At 45.4% G+C, this 15,963-nt stretch overlaps 1 protein-coding gene across 10 annotated transcripts in view; it reads left to right on the top strand.

Annotated features, from left to right (window-relative positions):
- Positions 1–15,963, top strand: part of ctnnd2 (catenin delta 2) — a 932,891-nt gene that overhangs the window by 60,172 nt on the left and 856,756 nt on the right. The window lies entirely within an intron of this gene.

Genomic DNA, 15,963 nt, shown 5'->3' with positions numbered 1-15,963 from the left:
AATTATTATAATATATAAAATCATGGACTCTGCAAAGAGAACAGTAAGTAATAGTATAAATCTGTGCTAAGTTGTCATTATGTGGTTGTGTGTTAGTAGGGAAGCCAAACCTGTCAGCATGCCTCTTATCCAATCAGGTTGACAGAAGGGGGTGGCAAAAATCACTCTTGTAGGTTTTTTTTTTAAAAAAAAGATCTTTTAAAAAACGTTTAAAATGCCCCAAAAATATGTGGGTAAGTGAAATGTTATGAAACTTGATAGGCAAGGAGTAGTAAATATGTTCTACCATAGTAGCAAGTTTTACCCCAATAGCTTTAAAAATGAGGGAGATAGGAGCCCCTGATATTTCCCCATTGTAGTAATTTAATGGGAAGCGAGGAGAAGCCATATGACTGTGCTGAGCTACATTTCCCAGAATGCATTGGGCTGAAACAGCCAACTGTGGTATTTAGAGTCAGTCTGTAATTATTATAATATACAAAATCATAGAATCTGCAAAGAGGATTTAAGTAAGTAATAGTATTAATCTGTGCTAAATTGTGTGGTTGTGAGTCAATAGAGGAAACATATTAATTGGATGTCAGGAGAGTTTGGATGGTGCCTTTCTGCCCGGAAGAAGGGGGCCAGTTGAAATGTCCCTTGATGGTGTCTGTGCTATGGTTTCTATTCCTGGGTTATAAATGGCAGCTCCTAATTGGTTCTGTTATTAAAAAAAAATGGTGAAAGTTTATTACACTGCAAAAACTGTGTCTTCGTGCAAGGGTTATCATCCTCTATATACTATGTAGCACATTTTGTTTTGTTGAGTCTCCACCAATTTCTGCCACATTTTCTGCCACAAAAACAAAGTTTCTGGAGTAAAACAATGACTTTCAAAGTTTTTTTTATAAAAACTTTGAAAATTCGCTAAAATCTGTGGATAAGTCAAATGTTCTGAAATTTGATGAGCTAACAGTGGTAAATGTGTTCTACCATTGTAACAATTTTCATCTCAGTAGCTTTAAAAATGATGGAGATATGAGCCCTTGAAGTTTCCCCACTGGTGGTGATTTCTTCCTCATTGAGCATGCATGACCGCCATTAACAAAGTACTCACGAATATTTGTAAGTTTCATTAGAGTTCTGAAATTTTTACCCCACAAATTCAGAAAGGACGTTAGAAATGAAGTACCAATGCCCCTTACTTTTGAACACACTTTAAAACCATTTTTTTGGATCACACATGCCTAGCAAATACACTAAAATGGCCTTTAAAACTTATATTCACCCCAGTCCCATCCAACTTCCCAAAATCTGCCCTTTACCTGCTCTGGGTTAAAGTGTCCATGCAGATATGCCCTAATCTCTGGAATAGTTGAACACAAGTTTATTCCCTTCACTATGAGATCATTTCAGACATTTAAATATAACTATAATGACATCTCTTAACATTCTTTTCTCCAGGGTAAACATATCCAGCTCCCTAAGCTGCTCTTCATAAGGGATAGTTTCCAGACCTTTTATCCTTCCCTGAACATATCCCAGCTTGTCAACATCCTTTATGAATAGTGGTACCCAAAACTGGACTTGAGAGAATCAGGTTCAAATCCCTCATTCATCCATGAAGTTCTCTGAATGATTTCCCTCTTTCACAGTTTAACTGTCTATTAATGGATATTTCTAGGCTAAAAATGATAGAGTTCTATACCTTGATTTATTCAGAGAAAAGAATGGTTATAAATTAATTTTGTAAAAAAAATCACTCTCTTTTATGTGACAATAAAGTCTGTTCATTTTCATTATAACAGTGGCTACTTCCGTTGCATTGATCAACAATGTATCCATCTGAATTCTGATATTGTTAGAGGTTTTTATTCCAACAAACAGTGTTTGTTAAGTGCTCATAAGAATTTGAGATGATACGGTCCAGTCAGGGCCGGCCCAAGGTAATTTTCAAGTGTAGGCGAATAGAATTTTTGCGCCCCCCCCCCCCAAAAAAAAACCAATCACTGAAAAATAAAAGCAAAAATGTTGGATAATAAGGAGGGATTAAGGAAAAGCCTAAATAAAGAACAACACTCTGAAAACAGGAGAAATCCAGACAGGAGACACAACCTACAAACTATCTACAGACACACAAAGAAAATCCAACAAATGCTATGTTCAGCAAAGAGGGATCCTCTCACCTCTGCAGGAGTCTACCGTATCCCATGCAGCTGTGGACAAGTCTACATAGGGACCACCACACGCAGTGCCCAAACATGAGTCAAAGAACATGAGAGACACTGCAGACTAACTCAATCAGAGAAATCAGCCATAGCAGAGCACTTGATGAACCAACCTGGACACAGTATATTAGCTGAGAACACAGAAATGCTCGACCACTCCAACAACTATAACGTCAGACTACACAGAGAAGCCATTGAAATCCACAAGCATGTGGACAACTTCACCGGAAAGGAGGAAACCATGAAAATGAACAAAATCTGGCTCCCAGTATTAAAAAACTCAAAAATCAGAACAGTAAATAAGAAGCAACACTCTGAAAACAGAGGAGTTCCAGACATGAATCAACCAGGGGCAGCTAACGACTCTGAACAAGGGATGCCCCCATGCAGGAAGAAGCCAGGAGATGAAGCTATTCAATGCTAATTAAGGTAATTAACTACAACATTCACACTGGCCTCCGACTGACAAGAGTTCTTCTCTCACCCTGGACTTTCCACAGATATATAAACCTTCCCTGGTTAGTTTCTCCATACCTCACAACCTCTGAGGATGCCTGCCATAGATGGGGGTGAAACGTCAGGCGAGAATACTTCTGGAACATGGCCATACAGCCCGGAAAAAATACAACAACCCTGGACCAGAACAATTTAGGGCTTGATCGGACAAGACCAGCACTTTGAATTCGGCCCGGTAGCAAATTGCCAGCCATTGGAGCTGATGTTAACAGAGGCCAGGATAATGTATTCCATACCACCTACCATAGGGAGAGAAAAAACTCATTGAAAACTTGAGCCTTTTTGATGCTACCTTTCTCAGGAAGAACCAGGGAAATGGCAGATTAAACCAATGCAAGTACAAAGTCTCATTTTCTTGGCAGAAGCCAGGACAGGAAGGAAGGAAAGCATGGAGTTGCTGTGAATTTTCCAGGCTATATGGCCATGTTTGAGAAGCATTCTCTCTTGACGTGTCACCTGCATCTATGGCAGGCATCTGTGGAAGGTCCAGTGTTTGAAAGAACTCTTGTCTGATGAAGGCCAGTGAGAATGTTGAAATTGATCACCTTGATTAGCATTGAATAGCCTTGTAGCTTCAAGGCCTGGCTGATTCCTGCCTGAGGAAATCCTTTGTTGGAGGTGACAGTCGCATTGATGAAAAACAACAGGAAAAACTTAGCCGCTATCAGGACCTCAAGATTGAACTTCAAAGACTCTGGCAGAAACCAGTGCAGGTGGTCCTGGTGGTGATGGGTACACTGGGTGCTGTGCCAAAAGATCTCAGCCGGCATTTGGAAACAACAGACATTGACAAAATTACGATCTGCCAACTGCAAAAGGCCACCCGACTGGGATCTGCACGCATCATCCGAAAATACATCACACAGTCCTAGACACTTGGGAAGTGTTCGACTTGTGATTTTGTGATACGAAATCCAGCATATCTATCTTGTTTGCTGTTTGCCGCTGCACACCAGCACCCTAACAACACTGTGGTGCCTCAACAGTGCCCACCCCCCTTGACGTACCCTCACGGAGGGTGCTTCACTCACCCTCCTGTTGAACCAGCCCTGGGTCCAGTTTTGTTTTTTTTGTTTTTTTAACCAATGATCACCAGGTTCAGATGGTTGAAGCATTCCTCCATCCACTCTACTTTAGTCACTACCAGACTCACATAGGTCAAACTCCATTCTTTTTCTAAAATTTGAAATTATAGATTAAACATTTCCAGTTTTATTTCCTCCTCTTTTGGGCCTTTTTGTAGATGCTCCTCCCCAAAATTGCATTTAATCACAGAATTGTGACTTCTGGAAGTCTCTCAAATTATGATTCTACATTTCTACCTCAGCCTCCCATTTAGCAATGAGGAAGTCCGAGTGGTGGTGAATCACACAAAATATTCACCATTCTAAATGAGCTAAGATCATACGTATCCCAATTTCATATCTTCCAAACATCAGAAAAATCTAAATACAGTATTATGATCAAGCTGTTACATTAAAGGAAAAACTAGATTTTTCTAATAGGTTTAATATTAAATGGTGTTGTTCTTATGTTCAGCCAACCTGTATACTTCATCTGAAGTCAAAAACAAAGCTAAATAAGAGAAACAGGAATGAATCTGAGCTGCATGCTAATATGAATGTAAAACCATTTTCAAAACCTATTATGCTATGTGTCTATGCATGCTGTGCCTTAATATAAAGCCTTTACAATATTAATTATCTTTGTTGGCATGCCATAGCACTTCATGCTGTTGCAGAGAATCTCCTACATGGACATGAAAAATAGTCCTGGCTGCCCTGACTCTCATTGTCAAGTGTTTCCTTTACATTTTGATTTTTGTCTCTTACTGTATGATAACTATTCCCGCTTCTGATGAGAAAGCATAGTTTCAATCATGCATGGGGAAAGCTGGATTGATAAAAGAGAAAACTGAAGCAGTTGCTTGGAGCACCATTACACAAGCACTTCTACAGCTTTTATTGGTTCCATTTTCCCCCTTTGTCTTCTTTTTGATGGAAGAGCATATCTCCAGGATTGCAGCTCCTCATGAAATTTGCATCAATGCATAAGAACAGTCATTTGGGAATGGAGAGTTTTCTCACACTCAAGGTGATTTTGCCATATTTGACTCTCAAATGCATCACACCCATTGAATGAATTGCTGAATAGGTAAGCTGCCATTCCCACTGATTTAATGAATTTATCAAATCAGTGAAGCATTTGCTAATATCAGGTCTAGCTTAGTTATCTGTTTATTGCTAGCTTATTGATAAGGAACAATTCATCAAAGCAAGGGCAGAGCTACTGTCACGACCCAGGCTACAGAGCACCAATAACCATACGCAGAGACCAGATTCTATCTAATATCTTTATTAAGGAAATATATAAGATTAATAAAAATAAATGTAAAAGTTAGTTCAGAAGCAGACCTTTCAGGAAAGGTCAAAATTAGTCCAAAAAAGCAATGTCCAATATGAAATATTATGATCCAAAGTTGTAATCCAATAACCGAAACACTCACTTTGCCAGGCAAAGTGAGGGGAGATGACAAGGTCCTTTAGTCCATAAACTTGAGCAAGGCTAGGAAATAACTTGATACTTGAAGCAAGGCTTAAAACGTGGAACAAGGTAACAAGGAACAAGAACAAGGTCCGTGGAATAACTTGGTAAAATCCGTGATACAAGGCAAGGTATAGTCCAAAGGCAGGCAAAGGCTTGAGCGGGAACGAGGCTTGAAACGGAGCGCGCTGTCCAGACACAACTCGCTCCGGAGGCTGACGAATTGACTCCGCGAAGTTACTACGCGGGTAAAACACCTATATAGAGTCTAACTTTCCCGCCGAAGCAGTTCTCTGGGAACCAGAAACGAAAGCTAAACTCTGGGACCAGATGTTTGACTCCCTAAAGGTTCTCACGGAAAGCAGACTTAATTGGGTACATTCTTAGCTGCTATCCTCGCACTCCTGCGCGAAGCTGCTTCCAAACCCCTCTGTTGTTTACAAAACTCACGGCGCAAGAACACGGGAGATGTGGGCTCTGGGTTTGTTTGACATACTTCTGGGACACAACTTTCTTGCAGGTGCAAGGTTCCCAGATCTGCCTGGGAAAGATCTGGCTGAGAAGATTCCAGTTCTGACTGGGAAGGTAAAAACCCCAAGTTTTCTTCTTCATCAGGGATTACAATGTCCTGAGCAGGACTACAAGGCCCATGGGTCATCACACTATCCCCCTCCTCAAGGCCCCTCCCAAACTGGGGCCCTCTCCCCGAGGCGCGAGGTCGCGGCTTGGCGGGATAGGTCTGATGAAAGCGACGGGTTAGATCAGGAGCATGGACTGTGGAGGCGTCTTCCCAAGAGCGTTCCTCAGGGCCAAAACCCACCCAGTCAATGAGATATTGTAGGCGGCGGCGGTGAAAGCGAGAATCCAAAATGTCCTCAACCTCGAACTCCTCCTCCCCATTCATCAAAACAGGAGGGGGGGCCGGTTGGTCTGTATCAGGACGCACACCATCCGCCGGAAGGAGCAGGGAACGGTGAAACACTGGGTGGATGCGCATTGAACGCGGAAGTTGGAGTTTGAAAGTCACGGGGTTTAATTGCGCCACCACTGGATAGGGGCCAATGAAACGGGCATCTAACTTCCGGCAAGGGCGGTGGGAGGGCAGAAAGCGAGTGGACAGAAAAACCCGATCTCCTACCTTGATTTCGGGGCCCGGCTGGCGGTGTTTGTCAGCGTGGCGTTTATAGTCCTCCTTGGCTTGGTCTAGTTGCTGGAACAAAAGTTGTTGTACCGCTGTGAGTTCCTGCAGCCAATCCTCTGCTGCGGGAACTTCTGAAGTTTCAATGACAGGGGGAAAGAAACGTGGATGGAAGCCGTAGTTTGCAAAGAACGGCGTTTCTTTTGTAGAAGCTTGAACTCCATTGTTATAGGCAAACTCTGACAGTGGTAACAGAGAAGCCCAATTGTCCTGTTGGTAGTTTACATAACAGCGAAGATACTGCTCCAAAGTGGCGTTGGTGCGCTCCGTTTGCCCATCTGTTTGGGGATGATGAGCTGAAGATAAGCGAGAGTCTATGCCCAATAGTTTTTGTAGTGCCTTCCAAAAACGAGAGGTGAATTGAGATCCACGGTCTGTGACTAAACTCTTGGGCAATCCATGTAGTCTGAAAACATGTTGAAGGAATAGATCTGCAGTCTCTTTGGCCGTGGGAAGACCTTCACAGGGAATGAAATGGGCTAACTTGGTGAAAAGGTCCACCACCACTAGAATCGTGGTGAATCCACAGGAAGGTGGTAGGTCAGTGATGAAATCCGCAGAAATTATTTCCCATGGCCGAGATGGGGTAGGAAGGGGATGCAGAAGCCCTGAGGGCTTCTCCCTTCTTATCTTGGAGCGCTGGCATACTGGGCAGGTGTTGACATATTTTTCCACATCTTTGCGGATCTTGGGCCACCAAAAATCCCTTAGGATCAGATGCATGGTTTTAAATAGTCCGAAATGCCCTGCTGGTTTGCAGTCATGACACAGACGAAGCGCTTTCTCCCTGCCCGGTCCGGGTGGGATATAAACATGATTTCTATAACATAGCAGTCCATCTTTAAGCGAAAAGGGAAAATGCAGACCTTGACGAAGTTGGTCCTGCGCCCAGGCATCTGCTTGCTGACTAGCCCTGATTTCTTGAGCACAGATGGGTCCTGGAGTAGAGGAAGTTGAACCAATGGGAGTGGATTTGGTGTTCCCCACTGTGAGCGTGGCAAAGTTCTCGGGTTGTAGTAATTGGGATTCAAAGGTCTCCTTGCGTCCTGCAGCGTATTCCGGTTTACGTGACAGGGCGTCTGCTTGCTTGGTTTGGGCTGGGGTCACATAATGAATCTGGAAGTTAAAACGTTCAAAGAACAAAGCCCAACGTTGCTGCCTCTGATTTAGTTTGCGGGCAGTTCTTAGATGTTCTAGATTTCGATGATCAGTGTGGACTTCAATGGGAAATTTGGCCCCTTCTAGCCAATGTCTCCAAGTTTCAAAGGCTGCCTTTATGGCCAGTAGTTCCTTTTCCCAAATGGTGTAATTTCTCTCTGGTGTGGTTAGTTGACGGGAGTAAAAGGCACAGGGATGAAGGTGGTCTCCCACCGGTTGTAAGAGTACAGCCCCAATTGCCACATCAGAGGCGTCCGCTTGCACAACAAAAGGGGTTCCAGGATCTGGGTGCTGTAGAATTGGCTGGGACGTGAATAATTTCTTTAGTTGCTGGAACCCTTTCTCTGCTTGATCAGTCCAGCGGAAGGGCTGTTTTCCACGGATGCAGCTAGTGATTGGGTCAGACCAGCGGGCAAAATCTGGAATGAACTTGCGGTAATAGTTCGCGAACCCCAAGAAACGTTGCACCTCTTTCTTGTTAGTTGGCGCCCGCCATTCCAATACTGCTGAAACCTTGGCTGGATCCATGGAGAGCCCTAGAGGCGAGATACGGTAACCAAGGAAATCTACCTCTTGTAGATCAAAAGCGCATTTTTCCAACTTGGCATAAAGTCCATGATCCCGCAATCGTTGTAACACCATTTTGACGTGGTTCTCATGTTCTGATTGTGATCTAGAAAACACCAAAAAATCGTCCAGGTAGATTATCAAGAACCTATCTAGATAGTCCTGAAAAATGTCATTGACAAAATGCTGGAACGTTGCGGGAGCTCCGCATAATCCATAATTCATAACTCGGGACTCGAATAATCCGAATTTGGTCTGGAAGGCGGTCTTCCACTCGTCCCCTTCTCTGATGCGAACTAAGTTGTAAGCCCCCCGAAGATCCAGCTTGGTGTAAACCTTGGCTCCTCGAAGCCGATCCAGTAGATCCGAGATTAAGGGCAGGGGATAGCTGTTCCGCTTGGTGATATTGTTCAATGCTCTGTAGTCCACCACCAAGCGTAGTTCCCCTGACTTCTTCTTCACAAACATCACTGGGGAGGCGGCTGGGGATTGAGAGGGTCTAATGAATCCCTTACGAAGGTTTGTCTCTATGAATTCCCTGAGAGCTTCTTGCTCTGGTTCAGTCAGGGAGTATAGGTGCCCTCGCGGGATCGGGGCCCCCTCCACCAGGTCAATGGCACAGTCATAAGGTCTATGTGGGGGTAATTTCTCGGCTTCTTTTTCATTGAATACATCCCAATACTCGGAGTACTTCTTGGGCAGGGTGATGATGGGCTCGGTGTCTGTGGCATGGCAGACCTTGGCTACAAGGCAATGGTTTTGGCAGTACTGTGAAGCAAACTGCAGTTCTCTGTTGGACCAGGAGATGCTTGGGTCGTGGAGAGTCAGCCATGGAATTCCCAAAATCACAGGGAAATGGGGAACCTCGGTAACAAAGAAGGAAATCTCTTCCATATGTTCCCTTATCCACATCCTGGTGGGTTCCGACCACTGACTTACGGGGCCCGTCTTGAGGGGGCGGCCGTCTATGGCTTGCACCACACGGGCATTCTTGAAATCATGATATTGTAATCCCAGAGAGTCGGCATACTCTCTATCAATGAAATTGTTGGTGGCTCCGGAGTCTATCATGGCGTGGATCATGACGGGTCCCCTTTTTGCTGACCATAAGGTGACCACGAGAAGGAACAGGACCCCGGTTGGCGGCTCTTGAACGGGTTTTTTGACCGGGTTGGCGAGCCTCTCTACGCCCGGTCGTTGGCTTCCCCCGCCGGCTGTGTGCCAGCCGGCTCAGACGCCTTCGTCTCCGTGGAGGACGCCGCCGCAAGACGGGCGGCGGCCTTCCCTTTGGCTGGGCACTCTCTGGCGAAGTGGCCCCCGTTCCCGCAGTACCAACAGAGGTTTAAGCGTTGACGACGGGCCTTCTCGGCGGCATCTAATCTGGGACGCACGTTGCCCAACTGCATCGGCACCTCCTCGCTTCCTCTGGGGTATGGGGTTGGTGGTGGGGGTCTCCACACTGGACGTGGCTGAACGCTGGCGGGAGCGGGGGGTTTTGCCCCAGCTCTACCGCTCTGGCCTCGAACCCACTGTTTCCTGTTGGCAATCATGACTTCAGCCCGTAAACATTGATCAATGAGTGCTTCGAGGGTCTGGGGAGGATCCACCTTGGAGATTTCCTCCAGCATTTCGATGTTGAGACCCTCCCGGAATTGTCCTCTGAGGGCTACATCATTCCAGCCGGTGTTGTGGGCCAGCACTCGGAACTCGGCTATGTACTGAGACATTGGTCTGTCTCCTTGGAAGAGGCGACGGAGTTTGTGACCGGCTGCCTCCAAATTGTCCTCGATTCCCCAAGTCTCTTTAAGGTGGTCCAAGAAGCGTTGCGCGGATCTTAGGTGTGGAGAGGCTTGGTCGAACAGTGCCGTCGCCCAGTTGGCCGCTGGCCCGTCTAGAAGACTGTAAACCCATGCCACCTTGATGTCTTCTTGGGGAAATTCGGCAGCACGGGCCTCTAGATAAGCTTGGCATTGGCGACGGAAAACATGAACCTTAGAAGCTTCTCCAGTAAACTTGGTTGGCAACGCCATGGCCGGTAGACGGATTCCGCGTTCCTTCAAACCTTTTATTTCTCCATCCTGGGCATTGAGCTTATCACGGATTCGATCCACCTCATCCTTGTCGATGGTGTAGGTAATCGGCTGGCCGCTCGGCCCAGGTACGGTTCCGGTAGACATTCTGGCCGAGGTTAATTGGTGCTTAGGGTGGCGGAGTCAAACTGTCACGACCCAGGCTACAGAGCACCAATAACCATACGCAGAGACCAGATTCTATCTAATATCTTTATTAAGGAAATATATAAGATTAATAAAAATAAATGTAAAAGTTAGTTCAGAAGCAGACCTTTCAGGAAAGGTCAAAATTAGTCCAAAAAAGCAATGTCCAATATGAAATATTATGATCCAAAGTTGTAATCCAATAACCGAAACACTCACTTTGCCAGGCAAAGTGAGGGGAGATGACAAGGTCCTTTAGTCCATAAACTTGAGCAAGGCTAGGAAATAACTTGATACTTGAAGCAAGGCTTAAAACGTGGAACAAGGTAACAAGGAACAAGAACAAGGTCCGTGGAATAACTTGGTAAAATCCGTGATACAAGGCAAGGTATAGTCCCGGGAAACAAGCAAGGTCCGTAGGTAAACAAAGGCTGGAAACTGGAGCGAAGGCTGGAAGGCAGGCAAAGGCTTGAGCGGGAACGAGGCTTGAAACGGAGCGCGCTGTCCAGACACAACTCGCTCCGGAGGCTGACGAATTGACTCCGCGAAGTTACTACGCGGGTAAAACACCTATATAGAGTCTAACTTTCCCGCCGAAGCAGTTCTCTGGGAACCAGAAACGAAAGCTAAACTCTGGGACCAGATGTTTGACTCCCTAAAGGTTCTCACGGAAAGCAGACTTAATTGGGTACATTCTTAGCTGCTATCCTCGCACTCCTGCGCGAAGCTGCTTCCAAACCCCTCTGTTGTTTACAAAACTCACGGCGCAAGAACACGGGAGATGTGGGCTCTGGGTTTGTTTGACATACTTCTGGGACACAACTTTCTTGCAGGTGCAAGGTTCCCAGATCTGCCTGGGAAAGATCTGGCTGAGAAGATTCCAGTTCTGACTGGGAAGGTAAAAACCCCAAGTTTTCTTCTTCATCAGGGATTACAATGTCCTGAGCAGGACTACAAGGCCCATGGGTCATCACAGCTACCTTTAGGGAGGACCTCCTTGATCCAGGGAGTGGCACCAAGATGCTGTACCTGGGCTGAGCTGCTACTTTGGCTATGATCTAAGCAGGGCTACCAATTTACCCATGGAAAAGGAGAAGAGTTTCAGGATCCAATAGGGATAGTAGTGTTGGCAAATTGTAAGGCTGTAGAGGGGCTGTTTGCAAAGCTTTTGAGGTCTTTGGAAGCCGAGCACGATCCCTGGGGAAGGTAATGGCAACCCACCCCAGTATTCTTGCCATGAAAACTATATGGATGAGTACAACCAGAGAAATGTCAGTATACCATCGGAAAATAGGACCCCCAGGTCGGAAGATGGTCAAAATGCTACTGGGGAGGAGCAGAGGACTAGTCCAAGTAGCCCCAGATGTGATGATGCAGTTAGCTCAAAGCTGAAAGGAAAGCTAGCGGCCAACGGTGCTGGAGGTGAAGGACGAATCCGATGTTCTAGAGATCAACACACGATAGGAACCTGGAATGTAAGATCTATGAGCCAGGGCAAACTGGATGTGGTTATTGGTGAGATGTCAAAATTAAAGGTAGACATTCTGGGAGTCAGTGAACTGAAGTGGACTGGAATGGGCCACTTCACAAAAGAGGACCACCAGATCTACTACTGCGGACAAGAGGAACACTTGAAGAAATGGAGTAGCCTTCATAATTAATAACAAAGTTGCTAAAGCAGTGATTGGATACAACCCAAAAAATGATAGAATGATCTCAATTAGAGTTAAAGGCAAGCCATTTAACATCACAGTGATCCAAACATACGCCCCAACCACAGCTGCTGAAGAAGCAGAATTAGATAAGTTCTACGAGGATCTGCAGCACTTAGTGGATAACACACCAAAAAGAGACATTATTCTAATTACAGGAGATTGGAATGCTAAGGTGGGCACTCAAATGATAACCGGGATCACAGGCAAGCATGGTCTGGGACAACAAAATGAAGCAGGATGTAGGCTGATAGAATTTTGCCAGGAAAATTCAATGTGCATAACAAACACTCTCTTTCAACAACCTAAAAGACGGCTTTACACATGGACTTCACCAGATGGTCAACACCGAAATCAGATTGACTACATCCTTTGCAGCCAAAGGTGGCGGACATCCATCCAGTCAGTGAAAACAAGATGTGGCCTCCATAGTGGGGCCGGCCCTGACTCCAGCAATACAGAAAAGGCAGAGGAACGAGAGACCAAATTGCCAATATCCGCTGGATAATGGAGGAAGCCAGGGAGTTTCAGAAAAACATCTACTTCTGCTTTATTGACTATTCTAAAGCCTTTGACTGTGTGGATCATAATAAACTATGGCATGTTATTGGTGTTATGGGGATACCAAGTCACCTTGTCTATCTCCTGAGAAATCTGTATAAAGACCAAGTAGCCACAGTCAGAACAGATCACGGAACAACAGACTGGTTCAAGATTGGGAAAGGAGTGCGGCAGGGCTGCATACTTTCACCCTCCCTATTCAACTTGTACACAGAAGACATCATGCGACATGAGGGGCTTGATGAATCCAAGGCTGGAGTTAAAATTGCTTGAAGAAACATTAACAACCTGAGGTATGCAGACAATACCACTCTGATGGCCGAAAGCGAGGAGGAGCTGAGTAGCCTTATCACCAAGGGGAAAGAAGAAAGTGCAAAAGCTGGGTTGCAGTTAAACGTCAAGAAAACCAAGATCATGGCAACTACACCTATTGATAACTGGCAAATAGAGGGAGAAAACATGGAGGCAGTGACAGACTATATTTCTAGGCGCGAAGATCACTGCAGATGCAGACTGCAGCCAGGAAATCAGAAGACGTTTACTTCTTGGGAGGAGAGCAATGGCCAACCTTGACAAAATAGTGAAGAGCAGAGATATCACACTGGCAGGAGCCTCCGGTGGCCTAGGGGATAAAAGCCTTGTGACTTAAAGGTTGGGTTGCTGACCTGACGGCTGCCAGGTTCGAATCCCAGCCGGGTAGAGGGCGGATGAGCTCCCTCTATCAGCTCCAGCTCCATGCGGGGACATGAGAGAAGCCTCCCACAAGATGGTAAAACATCAAAACGTCCGGGCGTCCCCTGGGCAGTGTCCTTGCAGACGGCCAATTATCTTATTCCAGAAGCAACTCCGGTTGCTCCTGACACGAAAAAAAAAAATCACACTGGCAACGAAGGTCCGCATAGTCAAAGCAATGGTATTCCCCATAGTAACCTATGGATGCGAGAGCTGGACCATAAGGAAGGCTGAGTGAAGGAAGAGAGACGCTTTTGAACTCTGGTGCTGTAGGAACTCTGGTGCTGTAGGATCTGTAATTGGTTAAGCGAACAAAGTCAAAGGGTGCTCACCAATGCATCTTTATCTTTGAAAGAAATCACGAGTGGAGTGCCGCAGGGTCCGTCCTGGGCCCAGTTCTGTTCAACATCTTTATTAACAACTTAGATGAAGGGTTAGAAGGCACGATCATCAAGTTTGCAGATGACACCAAACTGGGATAGCTAACACTCCAGAAGACAGGAGTAGAATTCAAAACGATCTTGACAGATTAGAGAGATGGGCCGAAACTAACAAAATGAAGTTCAACAGGGACAAATGCAAGATATTTCACTTCGGCAGAAAAAAAATGGAATGCAAAGATACAGAATGGGGGACGATGCTTGGCTATACAGCAGTATGTGTGAAAAAGACCTAGGAGTCCTTGTGGACAACAAGTTAAACATGAGCCGACAATGTGATCGGCAGCGAAAAAAGCCAATGGGATTTAGGCTTGTATAAATAGGGGTATAGTGTCTAGATCCAGGAAAGTCATGCTACCCCTCTATTCTGCCTTGGTCAGGCCACATCTGGAATACTGTGTCCAGTTCTGGGCACTGCAGTTGAAGGGAGATGTTGACAAGCTGGAAAGCGTCCAGAGGAGGGCGACTAAAATGATTAAGGGTCTGGAGAACAAGCCCTATGAGGAGCGGCTTAAAGAACTGGGTATATTTAACCTGCAGAAAAAAAGGCTAGAGGAGACATGATAGCCATGTACAAATATGTGAGGGAAAGTCATAGGGAGGAGGGAGCAAGCTTGTTTACTGCTGCCCTGCAGACTAGGATGCGGAACAATGGCTTCAAACTACAGGAAAGTAGATTCCACCTGAACATCAGGAAGAACTTCCTCACTGTGAGAGCTGTTCGGCAGTGGAACTCTCTTCCACAGACATTGGTGGAGGCTCCTTCTTTGGAGGCTTTTAAGCAGAGGCTAAATGGCCACCTGTCAGGGGTGCTTTGAATGAGATTTTCTCAGATCCTGGGATAGAGGAGCAGTGTGGAAGAAAAATCAGGTTGGATCTACTCTGCCCTATATCCCAGGATCTGATCCCAAATTATCTGATTTAAACTCGATTATATGAGTCCCCACTGCCATATAATCTGGGATAAGAAGAAAAGTGATGTATCTGGACCAAACTTGGCATACAGACCCAACATGGCCAGCTGTGAATCTTGGGGGAGATTGGGGGTTGACCCAAGACTTTTGGGAATTGTAGTTCACCCACATCCTTATACATTTTCTCATGGGGCATTCATAAAAAACAAAAGACTGAGGTTTTTTCCTACAACATAGTGTAGCATCGAAAGAAACTAACTCCTGAGCGCTTTACCTCCTGGTTTAGAAGCTGGCTAAGACCGATCAAAGAAACTCAGCTTTCCCTCTTAGAAGCAGGCTAAGCCCCATCGAAGAAGAAACTCCTGAGCACTTTCCCTCCTGGTTTAAAAGTGGGATAAGCCCCATTATCTTCTTATCCCAGATTATCTGGCAGTGCACTCATATAATCCAGTTCAGAGCAGATAATCTGGGATTAGATCCTGGACTATAGCAGCAGTGTAGAAGGGGACTCGGGCTGGATCTACACTGCTCTAATTCCCAGGATCTGGTCCCAGATTATTTTCTCATCCCAGATTATCTGGCAGTGTGGACTCATAATCTAGTTCAAATTAGACAATCTGGGATCATATCCTGGGATATAGGAGCAGTGTGGAAGAGGAATCAGGCTGAATCTACACTGCCCTATATCCCAGGATCCGATTCCAGATTATCTGATTTAAACTGGATTGTATGAGTCCCCACTGCCATATAATCTGGGATAAGAAGAAAAGTGACGGATCTGGACTGAGGTTTTTTCCTAAGACATAGTGTAACATCGGAAGCAGGCTAAGCCTCATAGGGAAAAAAACCACTTGTGATTAGAAGAGTGCTAAGCCTCATAGGAAGAAACAGTGGGCCCCTTTTTGGGACAGCATTGTATAGTGTAGAGGTTTGAGAATTGGACTACGATTGTGGCTTCATTCCCCACTCAGCCATGGAAACCCACAGGGTGATCCTGGGCAAGTCACACACTCAGTCCCAGAAAACACAATGAAACAGGAAGTAACACTTTCAAACCAAGAACAGATTTCCTTATTCAGAGGCTGATGGCCATCTGTCAGGAGTGATTTGATGGTGTACTATGATTTCTGTTCCTGGTTGATAAATGTCATTTCCTAATTGGTTCTGTCATCAAAACAGCAAGGGACATCATCCTATA

This window comes from Anolis carolinensis, chromosome 4, assembly GCF_035594765.1.
Source record: "Anolis carolinensis isolate JA03-04 chromosome 4, rAnoCar3.1.pri, whole genome shotgun sequence".
In the NCBI taxonomy this organism is placed as follows: Eukaryota; Metazoa; Chordata; class Lepidosauria; order Squamata; family Dactyloidae; genus Anolis; species Anolis carolinensis.
Note: the sequence above shows the minus strand (reverse complement) of the source record. Positions and strands in the feature narration are given on the sequence as shown.